Genomic DNA, 15,858 nt, shown 5'->3' with positions numbered 1-15,858 from the left:
CACTTCTGTCACCACCATAGCACACAGTTTGGAGACTAGACAGTCTCTTGGACTTCTGGGCAACAGGTTTGAACATTTTTCTATTGTAATTTATTTTAATGTTTATAACAAATTAAGGGTATAGAAAGAAATGTCCAAACCTTATTTCTTACTCTAAGAATCTTCTCTTATGAATTCTTGAGAATTCAAATTAACCAATTTTATAACAGTAGTGAATGTTTGTTGAGGGCCCTGTTTTTCGTATTGAGGTATGAGAATCCATAAGATAAACATGGGCTCATCTTGCTAAAGTGTGGATTTTTTCACAGATTTTGAGGGAAAATTATCGATGTATTATGAGACAAAATGAAAAATTCTCATGAATTATTAAGACGAAACATGACACTTCAAAGAAATTTTCCACTTGCAGCAAGTAGTGCTTAAGACTACACCTTAGACTCCTCCAGAGCACAAGTTCTCTGCCCGTACGAGAGTTTGAGAAGCACTGCCTTAACTGCAAAAATATTTTGATTCTTTGCCTGAGTCAGAATTTCCAGTCCTGAGATTTTGTGAGTCTATATTAAAACAACCGGGAAGGTGAGAGGAGTTGACTCAAAAGCGCAAATTTGCCAGGTCTGGGTTTGGAACCCAGGGCTGTCTGCTGGGTCTTGGCTCTCACCGCATGAGCCTTTCACCCCAAGGCTTAACCTAAAAGCGCCTCGCTTCCCTGCCGGAGGCCTGTTTGCTTGCTCTTTCCTTCTTGGTGCCTGGAGTAGATTTGGAAAGGATACCTTACTTCCATCACCAGTGGTGATTGTTCCTACTTACACAGTAACACTCTGCCATCAGAGTTAATTTGTTCTCTCAGAGCCCCTGCCTGTTAGGATTCTTTCTGTTAAAAACACGGATGGAAAGGTGGTGTTGATGCCAGGTCAGAGCCACGTGGTCCCGAAAAAGATCACAAATTTGTAGACAGGATCCAGGTGCAGAAAGGTGGCTGTTTCAGAAGGGCCTTCTAGCTTGGGAAATGTTTAGCACACTAAGGTGGGTCATTGGCTGAAGACCCCCTTACAGTGCCATGTGGAGCAACACAGGTCGTCGTGTTTGGGATTCTTGAGGCACCGGGTGAGGAAAGGGTAGGTAGAGAAAGTTCAAAGCCATGAGCCCACATGTTATCCTCTGGGAAATGCCCACACCTAATCCAGTGGCTGGGTGGCCTTTCCTGCTTCACCACGTGGGCTTTTCTTCCCTCTTCCATTGTAAGCCCCTCAAAAGGAGAGGCTCTGCTACAGGCATGCTTCATTTATCTGATTTACTTGGATCTGGGTTACTTAGAATCAGCTGTCTAACCAACTAAATGAGTTTTTTTAGAAAATTGAAGCTTATCCCTTGAGGCACCACAGTAGTTTTATCAAACTAGATTCTGGTTTATATGGAATGATTTTAACTTTTATTTGCCTAATTTCTTAAACATTATATTGTATGTAAGTTTTTATGAGTGCAGGTTAGCATTACTAAACAGATTATACTGTTCTCTACTATGGTGAGGCTGCTTTGTACTAAATGTTCTTAAATTACCATGCAGTTTGAGTTCTGTATTGAAGTCCTTGTTTAGGGCCTCTAATTGCTGTACTGGTTGGGTTGGATGTATGTGTCTGTGTATGTATCCATGGGGGGATGTAGTTTCTGCCTCTTCCCCCATGACCCTGATATCAGGTATTATTTCTCACTGCTTTACCTTTCACTGCTGTCACTGAGTCTGCCTTGAGCAGTCTGTCCCGTCCTTCTGATCTTCAGTGAGCTAGAAAACAAACTAAACAAGCCTGTTAAAATTGTATTAAATATGACCTAGGATATAAAAAAGAATCCACAGGCAGACATATATAGTGTTTGGATTTGAGGACAAGCGATTGTTTCCTTTTCATTTAATCCTTGGTTTCTAGAGACATTCTGAATTTTGACGCTGCTGAAAGCTTTTGAGAAATTATTGGACATTCCCGTATTTTATTTGTATCGTAGTATGTAGCCCAGCAGCACTCAGGGTTCAGTAGCTGCTTAGTTGCTTGGGATAACAGACTTGTTTTGCTGCTTTCTAAGAAGAAGCCTCCAGGGCTTCCCTGGTGGCGCAGTGGTTGAGAGTCCGCCTGCCGATGCAGGGGACACGGGTGCGTGCCCCGGTCTGGGAAGATCCCACGTGCCGTGGAGCGGCTGGGCCCGTGAGCCATGGCCGTTGAGCCTGCGAGTCCGGAGCCTGTGCTCCGCAATGGGAGAGGCCACAACAGTGAGAGGCCCGCGTACCGCAAAAAAAAACAAAAAACAAAACAAAAAACAAAAAGAAGAAGAAGCCTCCCACCACCAATACTGTGGATATGGCGGCTGGGGCCAGTGTGTTTATCTGCAGGGAACTGGTGGTGACAAGGCAAGATGAGAAGATGAGTGCGAGAAGGAGGGTGGTGAAGTTGGGTGCCCGTGTGTACCCTCCTCCAGCTGGGGGTGCAAATCAGAAACCTGGTTCCACAGGTCCACCTTGTAAAGTCAAGGGCTTTGGGAAGAGTTGTTGCCTCCTCCCAGCAAAGGTTTTGAGGCAGGAGGGGAGGAACACAGTACTGGCTTAGCTCATGCTGAGCTCATGGGAAGTGAAAATAATGAGAAGGGAAAAGCTCTGTGTGTCAGTTCACAGTTCCCTAGAGGCTGAGCCAAGGGAAGGTCTTTTTGGACCCATTCTGAGGACTGAGTCATTTTCGTGACTGAGCGTTGAGTTCCTGGGTTAACGTGCGGAGTAGTCCAGCGATAGGTTAATCTTGCCTCACACCAGCAGCAGACCAGATGCGTACAGTGTGACTCTGCTTTCAGATTCAAATTGTTTTTAATAAGAAAAAACAGAGATGAAGGTAAATATTAAAAAAACAGTGTTCGCTTTAAGTTTTCAACTCTTGTCTTTTTACAATGAGATCACGCTCTCAGCACAGAATCTGCTGTAGAGAGGAGGGTATGAATCTGTGAGATGGAAACGTGGGCTGTGCTTTGACTTAGCTGACTCCACTGGGGATGGTCAGAGTAGAAAAATGAGTCAGGTCTGTGGAGAACCCCAGGCTTACTTGTGCAACAGTGCTGAAAAATGCTAGGAAAGGCAGTTAGCCTCTGGGAAAAGTTATTTCCTTCTTAAATGAATGTGAAAAACTGAAAGTCATTATTCCTAGGAAAGACTTTTCCCTCGATTTCTTCTGAATAATTGATAGAATCTGGACAGCCAGTGAGGACCTATCAGATGGGAATGGAAGAGAGTCCTTTCCCACTAAACAGGCAAAAACCTCAAACCTCCTGAGTTAGGCGCTTTACTGGGTTCTGCTCTCTGTTGGAAGTAGAAAGGAAGAAGCCATTCCAGAAATCACGAAAGAGAATATTGAGCATGTTTGCAGAAAACTGGAAGGAAAAGACTTTGGCTGATCTCTTCAGGAAATTCTGTTTTCCTGAACAAGAGAGTCTCTGATTAGTGAGGAAAAGGAACTGTATATATATAACTAGTCTAACAAGAAAGGAGGGACCTTTATTTCACTGAAACTTAAGTCAAAGAATTCCCCCAGGGTGACCTTCCTAGGAAGGGAAGAGAAAGACTCCAGATTTGGAGAAGAAATCTGTAAGTCTGATGATAACAAGAAGCTTTCCTCATTTTGAAATTCCCTATGTAGGTTTTGTAATCAAGAATTGAGATCATTCTTTTTTTTTTTGCGGTACGCGGGCCTCTCACTGTTGTGGCCTCTCCCCTTGCGGAGCACAGGCTCCGGACGCGCAGGCTCAGTGGCCATGGCTCACAGGCCTAGCCGCTCTGTGGCATGTGGGATATTCCCGGACCGGGGCAGAAACCCGTGTCCCCTGCATCTGCAGGCGGACTCTCAACCACTGCGCCACCAGGGAAGCCCAAGAATTGAGATTATTCTGAGTCTTACACCAGCCTCTCCCTTGCACCCCCCTCAGGAACCACGCCTGCCTCTCAGTCAGGACGTGTGGAGGTCTGGGGTTTGGTGGGCTACAGGTAAGGCAGCAGGCTTTCTTAGGACTGTTCTCAGTCCTGATTCAGTCTGAGTCTAGCCCAGGGTCAGGGACTGCATACACTTGCAGCTTCTGTCTGGGGACCTCTATCCTACTATGAAGCCAGAACAAGAAAGCCCCATAAACCTGTTCATCTGATTTTTTGGCCTCACGAAAAGCAAGCATAAGCTTCACTGTGAGCACGTGTGAAAACCCTTGGAGGACAGGGCCTGCCATGGAGCTGAGAGACTGCCAGTTTGCACAATGATAGATATTCACTCCTTACTTTCAAATAATTACAAAGACAGTATCAGCTCATCTTCGTCTTCGCCAGTTAGATTTACCAGAGAAGAAAGCAAGTGAGGTTAGCATTATCTACCTGCCCTTGGAGAGAAAGGAAATCACACTTGGTGTGACCTGTCTGTCACCGGAGGTTTAGGTACCTCCCGCTTTACAGCAGTCAAGATAAGATGAGTAGACCCTCACCACCCCTGCCTGCCCTGCCTTGTGCTGACCCTTGGCCTGCCTTGGTTTTTTCCTTCTTCCTTAAACAAGGCTACTCCAATAGGAACTACTGGGGTCCAAGGAAGTAAAACGAATGCCCTAGAACAGGGTTTCTCAACTTGAGCACTCCTGATATTTTGGGCTGGATGATTCTTTGTTGTGGGCAGCTGTCCGGTGCATTGTAGGATGTTTAGCAGCATCCCTGATCTTTGCCCACTAGATGCCAGTAGCAACCTTCCCCCAGTGTGACAGCCAAAAATGCCTCTAGACATTGCCAGATGTCCCCTGGAAAGAAAAATTTTCCCTCAGTTGAGAACCATTGCCCTAGATAGGAGAAAATTGCCACCCGTATGTGGGAAATTTAGGTCTCAGTTGGAAAAGGTGCTCGTTAAGATAAATATTGACGTGGCAAGCTACCTTCTGGTAATCTGGGTTTGACTGTGTAGTTAGCAACACCCTCAGGCTGGGCCCTGGATTCTTTATTTTTGCTGGTGCTGATCTGTGTTTGGTTTAAAAATCTCGTCACTTTTCCTGGCATCTGCGGTTTCTTTTGCGTAGAGTGGTTGTTGCAGGTGTTCAGCTGATGGAGCATTTCTGTGGAGAAGAGGAACTTCCTTTGTGGAAATACTTGAGGGAGCTTCCTTGCTCTGTGCCTTTAAGGGGAGACTACAGTCTGTTCTCAGCCCAGGAGCTCACAGTTCGGCTGCTGATATTTATAACCCTTATGTGACCATCCCCCTCTTTACCCCCCCCTCCCCCCAAGAATTCCAATGCTCTGTAATAATCCGCTCCACCCACACCGTAGCAGCTGGGTGGGGAGAAGGTGAAGGAGCCTTTAAGACCCTTAAGTTTGCTTCATGTTGAACTTTTTCCAGCCCCATTTTAAAGTATTGCCATTAATATTTTAAATATCAGCACCACAAGCAAAATCCCAAGGTTGTAGCCATTACATCATCTTGAAGGAGCCTCACGCCTCAGTGAAGGTAGTAAAATCAAACGGAAGGGCGACAGGAAAGTGTTGATGGATTTCACAAAAATCCATCTGGAAATTTTGATAGCAAAGGGAAGATTTTAAAGCAAAAGCGAATATATCCTCAACCAGAAGGAAGGAGTGAGGAGTTTCTCTTTGAGTTTACTGAAATTCTTCACATGTAGTGTCAGCATGTAGCATTTGCAACCAAGATTGATCATCATGTGAAACATGTGTGTCCAGAAAAACTAGAATTTATCCTGTGCAGAACTTGTGTTTATTGTTGAGTTTTGATTAGTGGACATGATTGAGATAAGCACAGACTTGCAGAATGGGGCTGTTTCTCTCGCTGTGTCTTGAATGCATGGTAAGTGGTCTCAGCCTTAGCCTAGTCCTGGGCACTTTCCAGCTAGCTGGCTGGCACACGAGCCATAAGTGGTGATTCTCTAGGAAGTACGATGAGTTGCTTTTAAGGGCATTTTGTTGTTAGAGGTGGTTGGTTTACCAGGAATAAAATCAGTCCCACAGGGAGTCAGGTCAGGTCAGGTCACTGCACCAAAGCATTACTGCACCAAAAGGCTGTCTCCTGCCAGACAGACTCTTCCCAAGTCTCAGCTGTCCTGGTTGGAAAAACCTAGCTATGGGGAGAATGTGCTCCCTCCCCACCTTCCTTATTACTTTGCCAGTGCCACTACCGAGTGCTTTTCAAATACCAGTCTCTGTTAGTGGCTGTGGAAGATTAATGGGATACACTTATCCCCTGGGCCTTCACAAGCTATTTTCCTACCACCAGTACTGTGATTTGAAATGTGGACCTTTCAGAACTTTTGCCACCCAGGGATGAGAATAAGTGCTATAAGGTGATGGTCCGTGGATCACTTTTTGGGGGTTAGGAGGAAGGGGCTCTGTATTCCTTTCAGTCCATCCTTACTGAGCACTTGCTCTGGGCCAGTCCTTGTGGTGAGAGCTGGGGTCTCAGATAGTCTCTAGTTAACAGTGCAGTAGGAGAAACAGGCACAAAGAATTGCAGTGGTGGTGATACAGCAGTAAGAACAGTAAGAGAGACCTAAGTCTAAATTATCTCCGATCCTAACCCCCCAGTAAATCAGACATTTAAAATCCCAGTTGCAGGTAAGAAAACTGAGATTTGAAGATGTTAAAGTGACTTGTTCAAGCACAGAGCAAATAAATGTTAGAGCCGGGATTGGAAAGATCTGTTTGGCACCAAAGCTCGTGCTTGACCAGTGGCCCTCAGTGGGGGTGGGAGGAGCAGTTTTGGCCCTTGGAGGACATTTGACAATGTCTAGAGACATTTTTTACTGTCACAACTGGGGAGGCTGCTACTGGCATCTAGTGGGTGCTGCTAAATTTCCTATAATACACAGGATAGCCCCTTGCAATAAAGGGTTATTCAGCCCACTTCTAGAAATATAGGGGGTTTTGATATTTTGCCCTTTTCAGATTCCATAACAAGTAAGAGTTAACTGATGAAATAGTCCCATTGCCTGGGGAAGCTTCGTGGTTTTCCTCCCTTTTTTCAAAATTTAGTTAAGAAACAGTGTTGGTTCTGAGAATGACTTGTACAGATCTGTTGGATCAGGTCAGGATATTGGTGAACTAATTTGAGTCAGCGGCTAAAGAATTCTCTCCATGCTTGACCAGTCCGCACCCCACCCTGCCTGCCACAAGGTTCCTGCTGTGGAAATCAATCAGCTGTGTATCTCAAGCTGCTTCCTGTAGGGTGTGTTATGGAATGGCATCAGCCCTGCACCAGCTGGGAGTACTGACCTCAGTGTGATTTTATCAGACTGTCTCTTTTGAGCCTTGCTATTCGAAACAAAAGATCCTCTGTTAGGAATGCAGAGAGCTAGTGTGATTGGACAGCTAGTGTGTATGCACATGGTTCCCACGGAAAAAAACAGACATAAATTATGCTGTCGCCTTCTAAAACTTGGGCCTCCAAGGTGGTTTTCCCTTAGCGTCTGTCTGTATTCACCCTTCTTTCTGTGAGTACTTATCCTTCCGCCAGATCCATGCAGGAGCCATCCGATCTGATGGATTAAGTGGTGGCATCCTGCAAAACTGGTCTGTATCTGTGCCTCCACTTTTTTGCTTCCTCAGTCTTAGGAACCACATTTTTGATCCCTACTGTCTATCCAGTCTTGTTTCCTATATAGACCATCCACTCCATCCACTTATCCCAAGCACTTCTTATTCATTTTACCTATTTGATTTCTACTCATACCTGATCTCCTCAAAACCTTCTTGATCGCCCCCCCCACCCCAGGCTAGCTCACTACTTCTCCCATTCTCTTAAATCACTTAATATGTGTAACTCATTTGGCCTTCATCATATACTGCCTAATTTTGGCGTTTAATGATTATATGCATTGTCCCATCCCTCATCTTAATATATCCATTTTTGTGTCTCTCAAAGTAGTTAGCACATGGGTATATGCATAGTTGGAGATTAGTGAATATTGGACTGATTGAGTGAATGCTCTTTATTTCTCATACGCCACGTGAGCCGTAGGATTCAAAATGCTGACTGTTCCGCAACACTTGAGGTAAATCCTTGTGTGTCCTGAAAAATTCTAATCCGAGCCTGGATTCCTCACCTCTACATCTTGCCTCTGGGCTCCCTTCCTTCTCTACTCGTTAGCATATGTTAAAGGAAGACAGTTTCATTTCAGTATTAGCCAGAACAAAGTAAAACTAAGGAATTTACTACTTTAGGTGCACCTGAAGAAAGCCAGGTTCTGAAATACTGTCTTATAGTCATTTACTCAACCAGTTGACACCAAGAAGAATCTTCATACTTCATTCAGCTTGGCATAGTGAGAAAAACTGAATACGAGGTTGTCAGAAATATTCAACTTTGAATTCTGGCTCTATCATTTACTAGCTGAGTGACCTTGGGGGAAATTACTTAACCTCTCTGTATAGTTATTTTAACTATAAAATGTGAACCGTGGTAAATCCTACCTTGAGGGTTTTTATGAGAATTAAATGAAGTGATGTGGATGAAAACCCTAGGCAGATATTTAGTGCTCAGTAAATGATAATATTCTTTTAAGAAGTTTATCCAGACACACAAATTATAATATTGTAAAATCTTTTTAATAAGAAAAGTTATTCCCTTGGTGCCTACAGCTTGACCATTCCCCAGAAGATTTGATCTAAGACCCAGCACCAGATTAAATTAGTTCTTTTTCTTCTTGAAAAAAATGGAAATGATGAAGATAAAGTAAATTAGTTTGATGACAGCAATGAAACAGGTGGATGGACAAAGAGCCTTCCTGAGCAGTTTTTCTGGGGAACAAATGAAGAGCTCGTTTCCAGCCCTATACCAGCAATACATAGGCAGGTTTAGGTCATGACTCCTTAACACAGCTTTAAATATACTGTATGTACACATACATACATATACATGGTTATTAATTAATTTATTCATTCATTGCTATCAGAATCCCACAGCCAGCAAGTTTCTCTGAGACCATTTTGACCTTGGCTTATGTGCTCTACAAATCAGTATTATTTTCAAATCATTAACCAGAATTAACCAGAAGCCATTACCAGCTCAGTGACTTCCCCAGTCACTCAGTTACCTAGCAGATCAACTTTAATGATCTCAGGGTCCTTGGCCTAATTAGCTTTTAGCATAGACCATGTTACTTTCCTCTGTTGCCATACAATGGCAACTACCAAGTCAGCATCTTTGAGAGAGACACCTCTTAATATTAATCAATCTTTAATTAAAACATTAAGATGTGAGGGGAAAAAATATCAGCTTAATTTCAGAGGAAGCAGCTTAAAAACACGGATATAATTAATCTCTCTGCCAAGCACATATACCAGATCAAGATGTTCTACAGAAAAGCTTTCAGCAAATATATGTTTCTAGTATTCGGTTACGTGTATTTGTGAGCAAGGGAAGAAGAAGATAAGAATTCAAAGAAATTGAACTTGTCTTAGGTCTTCTCCAGCTTGAATTCATTGCATCCATTCAAGTAAACCATTTAATATCTCTCTCATCTTGCAGTTCACTCCCAGAGGAAGAGCTCTGATTTGGGTCTAATTCTTTAAATTCAAACCTAAGTTGTTTGTGATCAGTGATAAGAATTGCTTTAGTAACAAAATGAAAGAGTTTTCAAAAATCTCTTGACTCTGTATTACTTACTTTACCTCCTTTTCTAATATTGGAGAGAGGACGCCTACAGCAAGATTCCTTAGAGATTCAGCCCAGGGATATGTTTCATGGAAATAGCTAAGCACCTTTGTGAAGTTGCTACTTTGTGAAAGTCGTGAAGTCATGCCATCTTAGAATTGGAAAGGCTACTCTTGGTGTTAAGTGAAAGCCCGCATGGTCACTTTCTCAAGGAAGCCTCCCCTGAACCTCCAGACCACATCAGGGCCCTTGACAGATGCTCTCATAGCACTGTTTGCTTTTCCTTCAGAGTACTTATTGCAATTGAGTTAAAATGAATGTCTGTCTCCTCTACTAGAACATAGGCTCCTGATCCTGTCTTGCTCATCACTTTCTCCCTTAGTGTCTGGCATAGTTTAGGGCACATAGTAGATCCCAATAAATATTTGTTGAACAAATGAAAAGAACCAAGGCTACACCTTGTGGAATTACTTGCCTTAAGAGGACGAGAAGAGGGGCTTCCCTGGTGGCGCAGTGGTTGAGAGTCCGTCTGCCGATGCAGGGGACACGGGTTTGTGCCCTGGTCCAGGAAGATCTCACATGCCGCGGAGTGGCTGGGCCCGTGAGCCATGGCCACTGAGCCTGCACGTCCGGAGCCTGTGCTCCGCAGCTGGAGAGGCCACAACAGTGAGGGGCCTGCATACCACAAAAAAAAAAAAAAAAGAGGACGGGAAGAGGAGCCCAAAGACACAAAAGAAGGACTGGCTAGAAAGGTACCATCGGTATAGCACAGTGTCATGGAAGCCAAAAGAAGAGTCGCAATAAGGGAGGACCAATACTTACTTTCTCACCACTGCTTATCCTTAATCCCCTACAGCCTGACCCAGCCCCCATCACTGCACTGAAACCATTCTTTCGGAAGTACTCACTGACCTCCTAGTTGCCAAGGCTAGTGGCCTTGTCTTCCTCATTCCTTGTGCACCATTTAACGTCATATCTTCTTTCTTAAAACCCTCCTGTCCATTTACTTTCCTGACCTTGTGCTCTCTCCATTTTCTTCTCTGGCCGCTCTTCTGCTTTCTGTTTGGGTTTGTCTTTCTACCTCCCCAACATGTGGTGCCTGAGATCCCGTCATCTGCCCTCTTCTCCCCTCTCTCCACACTCAGCCCCAGGATGTCCAACCCCTCACTGTTCTACAAGAGAAGGTTTCCACGTATCTATCTCTGCCCTGAACTTCAGTCTTTCTGGACACCTCCACATGGGTAGCCTTTGAGTCCCTCACACTCAGTATGCTCCACATGGAATGTGCTGTCTCCTTCAGTATTTCCTTCCTCCCTGCTGCTGTTTTATAGTACTGCTGTGCCCTCAGTCATCCAAGAGTAATATGACAGCCTTATTTTAAATGTATTTTTCCCCCTAACCGCTACCTTCTATCAGATCAGTTGTAAAGTACAAATCGTCTGCCTCTGCAATTTCTTTACCACCCCCTTCCTCAGTTTCACAAGTCCGGGCTTTTGTTACCTGTTACCTAAACTGTGTAACCCTCCTAGCTGATTGTTCCACCTTCCATCTTCCCCACCTACACTCTGTTCTATACATATTGGTACCAGTGCAGTATCAGCAGATCTCGGCTCAAATCTTAAGGGCTTAGGTGTTTTAATAGCTGTGTTCCTTTGGAAAAGTAAGTTTAGCACCCCAAGCGTCATTTGTAAATTAAGGATTTGGATTTTTTTAATGCAATAATATATATTAAACGGCAGTTGAATGAGCAGCCAGGCTCAAATTCTTTGGAAACTTTCCACACACCACTCAGTAACTTGCATGACCCCCTGGTAAGTTAAATAAGTAAGTCTTGGTGTAGTCATGGTGTTCTGAATAAAGCAAAAGTTCATGCTTGGCATTCAGGGGCCTTCGTGAACTGGCCTTGAGCTACTTACCATTCTGACCTGTCATTTTTCCCTTGCATATATCCTATAACTTAAACCATGGTAACCTTGAATTTGCTTCTTTAGGGTCCCTACCTCTTTAGGTTTCCTGCCTCTAGTCCTTCACTTAGAAATCCTTTCTTTACTGTCTCTGTATATCCAGATCCTAATGAGTAAATGTGATTCCCTCCGTAATCCCCTGCTTTCCTTCCTCCCCCTCTTCTGTTAGGCCTTTTCTCACTTACAAAGCCCTGTGCTTTTGTCATCACTACTGTCTTGGGGAGTGGCTAAAGAGGGATTAATACACTGTCTTTTGGAAAGTCTACAAGGAGGAAAGGGCTTACAGAGGTCATGAGAGTTCCTGAAGAGTGTGTGGAAAGTTTTCTCATGAGTTCAAAAATACACTTAGTATCCCATTTAAAGCAAGCTTCACATCATGCTGCATCGCTTAATGAGCCACTCTGTAGCCATCTTTGTGTAATAAAAGGATGGTAGTGACTGATGCCCAACAGGTTCAGACGAATACTGTGGAATTTCCACTTGCCACTAAATAAAAGCTTGTAAAATCTAAAGATCATAAGATGAAAGGCGTTTTGTAAATTTTAAATGTGCAAGATCCAACCAGTCTTCTGTCCCCTCCTCTAGTCAGCACGAATCCTCCGAGAGAGAGAGAGAGGTGGATGAAAAGGGAGTATAGAATCTGAGGAAGTGTGGATCTGGGGTCTCCAGATTTTCCTAGGAGGCTGGTGGTTTAAGTCTGGAGCAGACAAAGGCAAAGTGCCAAGTCCAAAACTTGGAAAGGGAGCTGTGTTAGGGTGTGAGGAGACTCCACCTTGCTGTTTTAATTAGGAGACAGCAGGAAGGGCCAGGATTGTTCTTTCTTCCAAGTTCACCAAAGGAAAATCTGATACCAATTCTGTTCTTAGGAATTTTGAAATGAGTAGAGAATTCTTTGAACTCTGTAATCAACTAATTGGAAACTAATTTGAAATTTGGCATCAGCACAGATATTTGTGTTATAGGAATGGGGGAAGCATCCAAAGGGGGTGCTCCCTGTACTTCTTTTTTTAAAAGTTTATACACAGCATGTGAAATGAACAGATGCTTTTTTTTTTGTTGGAGCTGTCAGGGTAACAAGAAGTTGAAAGCTGTATCAGGTATTTATTTCAGTCACTGAGATGGCTATTGGCAGAGTTCCACATACCACAACTAAGGAGAAACTCATGAACAGATTAAAAAAATAATAAGACACGGAGGAAAGAGACTTTGTGCCTCCTTTCCTTCTGAACACAAACTGATGATTTTACACAAGGAGCGAAGTACTTTTTGCGGGGGAGGGGGGATAATTGGCCAACTTTATGTAATCCTTTCCACAAGGCTGTGTTTGAATTTTGGGGAGATTTATCTGTAATGGTCTCCTAATATGCTAGTCAGAGAGTGTGACTTAAGCTGATAAGTAATTTGAATCTGAACTTCATAGTTGCTAAAATGCTCCACTTATTTGTATTATAATATGGAGCATTGGCGAGAGTGGTGAGAATAAGGTAGATAGGTGTGGGGAGGGATTAAGAAAAGACTGAATTGACTGGCACCTGCCTTGGTGAGGAAACAGGAAAGGAATTTCTGGCCATGAAGTTTGTGATTCCACATCAATATCATTCTTTATAATAGAATAACCACACACCCTTAGTCCAGAGCCAGAATTGCTCAGATTCTTCCAACCAGAGGGCCCCTGGCACACTAAACAGTCTGTTATGATATCTCAACACATAAGTAAGTGTATTTGGCCAGGGAGATTTGCTAGTGAAATTGATCTTGCCTTCCCTGGGTTTTTCCAGTTGTACTTAATAATTAAAGGAAAATTAAAACCCAGATTCCCTGAAACGTAAAGTATCAGATCTGTAAGCTTATCAAGCCTTCCAGTCACATTGTGTTAGAGTTTGAAGGGATCTTAAAATTCATCTTGAACAAACTGTTCGAGGAATTGTAAATCTCGCTCCCCAAATCTCTGCCAAGTGATTGCTTGAATTTCTGCTCAGACACCTCCAGGGTCAGAAAAGTCATCCCTTTAGGGGACACCCTATTCTTTGAATAGTTGTGAGAAAGCTCTTTGTTGGTTTGAAATCTGCCCTTGGATCTCAGTGTGCCAGCTTCAGTAGACATCCAGAACAAGCTTCCTTCCTCCCACTTCCCAGCCCTTTAGATACTTCATCATATTGCTTGGAACCTTCTCTAGGTCAGGCATTCTTGGTTCTTTCTGCTGTTTGTTCCTCAGAGGGCAGTGTTTCTAGTGTCTTGCAGTATAGGACCAAGAGGACTCAGGATTCTGGGGCAGCTCCTTTAACAGTTTTAGAACTAAAGAAAGGCTGTCAAGACACAATCTAGTCTGCACATCCTCCCTTTCAGTTACAGATAGAGTCTTCAGGATTTGAGTAGGCAGAAATTGATCAGCTTCAAAGTGAGAAATGAAGTGTAAGACATTTTGCCAGTCTTTTGGTTGCTTATTCTGATCACAAGCTTCAGCTGACACCTCATTTTTGTCAAGGACCTCTCTGGCTCAAGCAAGCCTAAGGCTCAGCTCAGGGTTTCATTGCCAGATCTCCATACACCAACTATTGGCTTCACTTACTGTCTGTGTAAAGGACAGAAATAACTTTTCCATAAGTTTTACCATCTGTATTGACCACTTGGTCAATTCAGTAATTTTAATAGATTATTTTTCCTTCATAAAATCAGAAAATGACCATCACAAAGGGAGCAGCGTATTACACCCCTTCAGATATGCAGCTGCCTCTGGTGGACAGTTTCGTGGGTTGCCCTTTGTACTTTCTTTGTTTAACAGTCACCAGGTGACTAGATGGCTTTTCTTTTCTTTTTATAAATTTATTTATTTATTTTTGGCGGCTTTGGGTCTTCGTTGCTGCGCACAGGCTTTTCTCTAGTTGCGGAGAGCAGGGACTACTCTTCGTTGCGGTGTGGGGGCTTCTCATTGCAGTGGCTTCTCTTGCTGTGGAGCACGGGCTCTAGGCGGAGGGGCATCAGTAGTTGCGGCTCGCGGGGTTGTGGCTTGCGGGCTCTAGAGCGCAGGCTCAGTAGTTCTGACGCACGGGCTTAGTTGCTCCGCGGCGTGTGGGATCTTTCCGGACGAGGGCTCGAACCCGTGTCCCCTGCATTGGCAGGCAGATTCTTAACCACTGCGCCACCAGGGAAGTCCTAGATGGCTTTTCTAAAAGCCAAAAAGCTGTGGACGGGATTGTGGGCCACTTTTCTCTAGTATTTTCCATCTTGAGACTTGAAATACCCATGCTTTTTGCTGGCCCCAAGGAGCTCACGTTTCCTTGGATGTGCCCAGCAGTAAAGGAGCCCAGGTATTTGGGCGTGGGGCACTGCTGCCAGTATCTCCACCGTCGCGCGGCCCCCCATTTCTTTACTCCTCAGTCATCAACACCATTCACATCTGTGGGCAAAGAAATCTTGGTGGGGGAATGGAACAAGACCTGACGTACGTGAGGAGCCGAAGGGAGAAGGTGCTGGAGTTTATCCAATAACTTGGTCCGAATTTAAGTGCCAGGTTTAAGGCTGGAGTGTTATTGGGCCCGGCAGAGGCGCGCTAAAGGTGACATTGGAGGGACTAGGGACACCCCTTTGGCGGCAGAGCCGAATCCGGGAGCGATGCGGGCGGCATCGCTACCCTGCCGGCAGATGGGGCCCAGAGTGGCCCTCGCCAGAGCCGGCTGGCTGGGGGGCGGCGGGAGCGCCCCTTCTGGGTTCGCTCGCCCTTGGGCTAGGAGCCCGGCGGGTTGGTACGCGGCGGGGGCGGCGGGGGCGGCGGGGGCGGCGGGGGCCCGGCCCGCGGCAGGAGGGCGGGGCTTTCCTTTGTCAGGGGATTTGCGCGGCGCGGCCGAGACTCACGCGGGTGTCGCTCCCCGCCCCTCGCCCTCTCGGGGGGCGGGGCTTTCCCTCCGGCCCGGCGGGGCGCGGTGGGTGTGGGCCTGTGAGCCGAGCGGACGGCGCCGGGCTCCCTCGCCCGGAGCCGCGCAGAAGCCCCTCCTTCGGTGCCTCGGCTTCCAATCGCCTCCGCCGCCCCCTCCCTCCCGCTCGGGCAGCTCCCCGCCGCGGCTCCGCCCCTGCCCTCCTCCCCTAGCTGTCCGCGTCGCGCTCCCCGGCGTCCAGGGGGGCTGCCCGGGCGGGGCGGCGCGGGGAAGGGGAGGAGAGCCGCCCGCCAGCCGAGCACTTCCAGCGAGCGGCGGGCGAGCGGGCCGCGCGGCGCGAGGGAGGAGGGCTCGGCCCGAGAGGAGCCTTTT

General features: G+C 45.5%; 1 protein-coding gene across 18 annotated transcripts in view; it reads left to right on the top strand.

Annotated features, from left to right (window-relative positions):
* Positions 1–15,858, top strand: part of MACF1 (microtubule actin crosslinking factor 1) — a gene marked incomplete at its 5' end in the record, with an annotated part of 344,512 nt that overhangs the window by 261,380 nt on the left and 67,274 nt on the right. The window lies entirely within an intron of this gene.

The sequence above is a fragment of the Mesoplodon bidens genome (genome assembly GCF_964165515.1).
Source record: "Mesoplodon bidens genome assembly, chromosome: 2".
Classification (NCBI taxonomy): domain Eukaryota; kingdom Metazoa; phylum Chordata; class Mammalia; order Artiodactyla; family Ziphiidae; genus Mesoplodon; species Mesoplodon bidens.
The sequence above is the reverse complement of the archived record's forward strand: the minus strand, read 5'-3'. Positions and strand labels throughout refer to the sequence as shown.